Raw genomic sequence first — 5,995 nt, 5'->3', positions numbered from 1 at the left:
TATATATATATACTTTGCTGGTTTTTTGTGTTTCTCTAGAGAACCCAATCTAACACACATCCCATCTCATCATGGGAATAACCCACATCACAACTGCTTAAACCACTCAGAATTGTGGTCCAGCCAAACTGACACCAACTCCAACTATCACAGTATCTATCTACAGAAAACCATGAGTTCACCTTGATCCCTCCAATTCTAACGCAGTACCACAGAGTTCAATCAAATTTCCTACCTTCTCATATTTATAGTTTCCTTCCTCCACAGTGAGAAACTTGGCTCCCATTATCCTCAATATATTTGCTTATTTGATAAATCACCCTTGTATGTAATCAACTTCTTCTCGCTACTGTTCCCCTATACCCCCTTCCTCACCTAATTTTGCTGGAGCTAACATCCTGCATCATCATCCCATGGTCACTCTTCTCATACTGTTCTTGCTCCAGTACCTCTCATCAGATTGCTCCCCCACAAACTGGGTGTAGGTGCCCAGTTTGATTACTACTACCAAATGGTTGTTAGACATAATTATTCAGACAGGAAGGTAGGTCTGAAAGTTAGATGAAACTAACTTTCATCTAGTCAGGGAGACTGAAAGTTAGATGTTCTCTTAATGACAGTTATAAACTGTTCCTTTGAGACATGTAAACTATGGCATTTGCTTTATATATTGCATTAAATATTAAACTGGGATTACCCACAACAGGAAATACCAGTGATCATATTAATGAACAGGAAGCTTTTTTATTCTAGGTATTTGACAGGCAGAATGTAAAAAATCAAAGAATATCATTTTTAGGATGAGATACACATGGTTTGTAATTTTGGTAGCCCATGTACTTTATGTGTGATTTTGTGCAAGTTATTAAACCTCTCTGAGCCTTGGTTTCTTCATCTATAGACTGAGGAATAAGAGACTTAGGTTGTTGTGAGGATTAAATGAGTTAATGCAAGTGAAGTATTTTGTACAATGTATTATAGTTACTCTGGAAATGAAAGCTACCAACTGCCCTTGAATTCAAAATGTGTGAGATTTAAATACATACAAAATTATTTACTGATTCCCATGGAAGCAGAACCTATCACACCACATACCCTCTTATTCCAAGCATTGACTTTGTATTACATTTCCAAAAGAAAATGGAGACGGGAAGCTGTTGGACAGGAACTCTTGTAAATTCCTGCTCCTTCCTCCTAACACCAGTCAAAATCTTTGCTGCTTCTGCACCTATTTGTGCCTCTTTCCCTCCAGGCCTAATAATAAAGGAATCCATCTCCAATTTAAGGTTAACCCATCTCTTCTGCCTCCTCAGGAACACCTGACACCCTGCAATTCCTGTATCATTCATTCATTCAACAAGTATTTATTGAATACCCACCATGTGCCAGGCACTGTTTTTGATGCTGGGTTATGGGGGACAAGCCAAAGTCTCAACTCTCCAATGGAGCTTACATTAGAGAGAGGGTATGTAGACAATAAACTAACAGACACATACTATAGTTTTAGATAATGGGTATTATTTAAGATAAAATGATCCGAGGCCTTGCTTAAGGGGTGACATTTGAGCCAAGATATGACTAATGAGAATGATCCAGATATGCAAAATCTGAAGGCAGAAGAGTAGTGAGAAAAGAAAGCCATTAGAAGACTGTTAAAAAGGGAGTAATATGACCTGATTTATAACTTTAGAAATCATTTTGTGCCTTCACATTCTCTTTTCCAGACAAGAGTATCAAAATTTCTATCTTTAGAAAAGAGATGAGGAGCACTTAGCTGGAATTGTGATAGAATAAGCTTTCATTTGACATTAAGTATTTTTCATAGTTACTTCTAATTTATTCTGAAGTTTGAACATCAAAATCTTCCTCTTGTTATTATTAGCTGCCGTTGAGTCAGCCCCCAATTTCATGGCGAACGCATGTGTTATAGAACTGCTCCATGGGGTTCTCTTGGCTGTAATCTTTATGAAATCAGATCTCCAGGCCTTTGTTCTGTAGAGCTGTTGGGTGTGTTTAAATCACCAACCTTTGCTTAGCAGCAGATCACAAACTTGGGCTTCTGCCCTAGAGCTGTATTTATAGTATATTGACTCATTCATTGCCATTGAGTCAGATCCGACTCATAGCAACCCCTCCTTGGGTTTCCAAGGCAGTATCACCCAACCTTCTTTCTGAGGAGTGGCTGGTAGGTTTGAATCGCCAGCCTTCTGGTTAGCAGTCAAATGCCTTAGGCACTACGCCACCAGAGCTCTCAGTATCGTAGATAGAAAAGTATTTTTATAGTTACACAAAGTGCTTGGTGTGTTGTGCATGCATTTGGTCTTTCACAAGAAGAGCTCTATAAGAACACGCCTGCTTCTTGACCTAGATACAAAGCTGACAAATATAGACAGCTATCAGTGGATGGAACACTTAATGACTCAGGCACCAAAGGTATAGTTTCTTAGAGCTTGGGCTGCGGACAACATTGTGAAGTATGTTTTCCCTCCTCTATCTGTTTTTTCACTCCCACTTATCAGTCTCTTCAACCACCCCAGGTTCATGGTTATCTCAAGTTGCCTAGAGTTTGCTTCAAAAAAGGGGAAATAAGTCCATTCACAAAATGGTGTTTTTCACTCCTTCCAAGGTGTTATTGGCATTTTAGGTGAGTTCCAAGGAGGACAATGAATTGCTAATGGGGAAATTTTAGGCATTTAAGTAGGGGAGATCTTTTGGGGCTTGAGACTTTAGTGGGTTTATGCCTCTCGCAATCTACTCAAGCCAGAATAAACAATACACAATTCTGATTTATATTGATTCTGAAATATAAAGAAGTTGATAATGGCTTTAAGAATAATTTACCTTTGAACTTTCACGGCTAAGCCTCAGATTTGACCCTCTGGAAAGTAGATAGCTGCTGTATTGATTAAAATAAGTTTCTTAGGTAATCCTCTAACATAGAAATGACATGTTTTTAATTTTTGTGATTTCTGACCACTCATCAAAATAGTAGGGGGAAATGAGTCATCAAATCTGATGGGAGGGAAATCCTGAAGTAAAAATGGGAAGGGTTATGAGGTGTCTAAAGATGGAGTGGAGATGGAAAAAAGCATCACTTTAAGGGAGTCTGGGTAAATGGGGTTAAAAATTATAACTCATGGTCTTTAAATTTTGGGGGGATCTCAAGATTCCCCCCCCATTATGATTTGGGTGAAAGTTTATATGTCAAAATGGTTTCCCATTCAACAATCCATACCTATTATGTCTGATGACATTTACTTAAATCCCCATAGTGTAACAGCACTCTTCCCACTTCCTCCCTCTGCCCACCCCTTGCCTTTTTTCTTTTCATTCCCTCTCACTTTCCTAGCTCTGTCACTGGGCAAATGCTCTCCCCTTGATCTCATATGCTTGATTGTTCTAATGAGTGCACCCCCTCCTGGTATTAAACCTCACCTTAAAAGCCTATTGTTTAGCTGACATTTGAGGCATGGGGCTAAAGTTCAGTTCCTAGCTTGAGGGGTGTCTAAGAGTCATAATCTCAGGGGCTCCACCAGTCTTCTCAAGATATTTTTAATTTTGTAATATGACAATTTGCTTAAAAAAAGAAAGGAAAAAGGTAATAACTGAATTGTTTCCTAAGGAAAATGCTTTCCAACAAATATATTCAAATGGAGTGTAGCAAATTCCTAAATTATTTTCAGTGGGAAAACAATACTTATGGTTTGGAAGTCCTGGTTGTGCCAGTCACTGGTGGGCTTCTCCTGAGTCGATATTTATATCTGAAGGGGACAGTATTCTGTGACCCCTTCCAGTTGTCTTACTTTAGACACCCAATCTGACATTTTTGACATTTGTTATAGGATCAGAGTTGCATTGGGCTAAGCACTAAAGATGTATTTTTTTCCTGTGATATTACATTCTTTTGGTTTTCCTCTTACCACCCTGGTAGTTCCTTTTTGGTCTTTTTTGAGGGTTCTTCCTCTTCTGTAAGTTCCTTGTAGCTCAGCCCTGAGACCTTTTCTCTTTGCAATCTCAATGTAGGTAATCTCATTTAACAGATTTAGATTACCACTTGACAAACTTCAAATTTATCTCTCCAGTTTAGGCCTCATTTCTGAGCTCCAGAACTGATCTTCATTTGTGTGTCTCACAAATGACTCATGTTTGAAACTGAGCTTAGCCTCTTCTCCAGAATTTTCTCATAATTCCCTACTTACTGATGCCATCATCTGTCCACCCAGAAACCTCTCTTTCTCATCCTCCCACATCCAATCAATCACTATTGAAGACCAGCCAATTCCATTTTCTATATCCATCATGTTTTCACCTCTATTATGCTCTGGCGGCGTAGTGCCTATTGCATTTGACTGCTAACCAGAAGGCTGGCGATTCAAACCCACCAGCCACTCCTTGGAAGGAAGGTTGGGCAATCTATCTCTGTAATGATGTTGCCTCGGAAACCCAAGGAGGGGTTGCTATGAGTCGGGAGTTTGGTTAGTTTTTGGATTATGCTTCCAATTGAGGTTACCAACTTCTATTATCTACATTACTTTAATGGCTTCCTACGTGCTCTCTTTTTCCAGTCTTACTCCCACCTTCCAACATCCATTATTCACACAGTAGCCGAAGTGATCCACTTGGAAAACATTTGTAATCATGTCTCCCCTTTTCATTTGTTCAACTATTACTCTGGTACCTATAATGTGCCAGACATTTTTCTAGATACTAGGAATCCAGTGATATAAAAAATAGGCAAGGCAGTGACTTCTCACTCTTAGGATGTTACTGTATGGTCTTGGCCACTGACACCCTTCCCCATTGTTCCTACCTTACAACAGTTTAGCCATACTGACCTGCTTTTCCAGAGCCTTTGTATACGTTTATTCTTACACATTTCAAAATGATTTCTATATTTTCAGATGTCTTAAATGTCTCTTGTTTAGAGAAACTCTCTGACCAGGCTAGCTTCCTTTGTATTACTCCTTCAGGAACTAATTACAATGATAAATTTAAACAATTTTGTGCTTAATATCCATCTCTCCCACCAGGTCTCTAATATTCTTGAAGAGAACAGGAACTTTTCTGGTTCATCAGTCTATTCCCAGAGTCCAGCACAAACTCAGAGCTCAATAGGTATTTGTTGCTTGAATGAATAAATTAGTTCCTCACTATGGGGTGTTATCATATTTCTACTGTTTGGTGACTCTTTTTATAAGCTTCAGAAGTATCCTTTTTCAAACAAAAAACTAACATATTCCATTTAAGATGGGGCTTCTCTTTGTTTCTAGTTAGAAAATTCTAATGACTGGCTGAATTTTAAAATTTAAGAATTTATGGCTTTAGAGAATAAAAAAACTCTAAATATACATGTCATTTCATGTATTTATTCAGCAACAAATATTTACTGCCTAACTACTTTACAAGTGGTGGCCATTTTGGATATTCAAAGTGAGTGAGGGCGCAGCCATTTTGAATGTTTACAAGTGGCGACCACTTTGGATATTTAAAGTGACCAAGGGCGCAGCCATTTTTAATGTTTACAAGTGGCAACCATTTTTGGATTTTAAAGTGATAGCATTCTCATTCAGATTCCAGAGACCTAAGAACAGACAGCAAGGTGGGAAGCAGGGAGAGGACAGAAAAGGCAAAGGGGACCAGAACAGATTGAAGAGTCAGCCACAGGGACCCAGGTGAAGACAGGGAACCCAGGCCATGCCCCAGAAGGAGCGAGGTGGGAAGGCAGGGAGAGGACAGAAAAGGCAAAGGGGATAGGAACAGATCGAGGAGTCAATTGCAGGGAGCCGGGTGAAGAGAGGGAACCAGGCCACCCACCACAAGCAGCAAGGTGGGAAGCAGGGAGAGGACAGAAAAGGCAAAGGGGACTGGAACAGATCAAGAAGTTAGCCGCAGGGATCCAGGTAAGGGTGGTTGGAGGGGTTTCCAACTGCTAAGGGAGACAAACTTGTCTGTTGGTTTGTCCTACTGTGGTGATGTGTTGCTGTGAGTCTTGAGG

This window comes from Orycteropus afer, unplaced genomic scaffold, assembly GCF_000298275.1.
Source record: "Orycteropus afer afer isolate SDZICR_OR568_19922 unplaced genomic scaffold, OryAfe1.0 scaffold00145, whole genome shotgun sequence".
Taxonomy (NCBI): Eukaryota; Metazoa; Chordata; class Mammalia; order Tubulidentata; family Orycteropodidae; genus Orycteropus; species Orycteropus afer.
The sequence above is the reverse complement of the archived record's forward strand: the minus strand, read 5'-3'. Positions refer to the sequence as shown.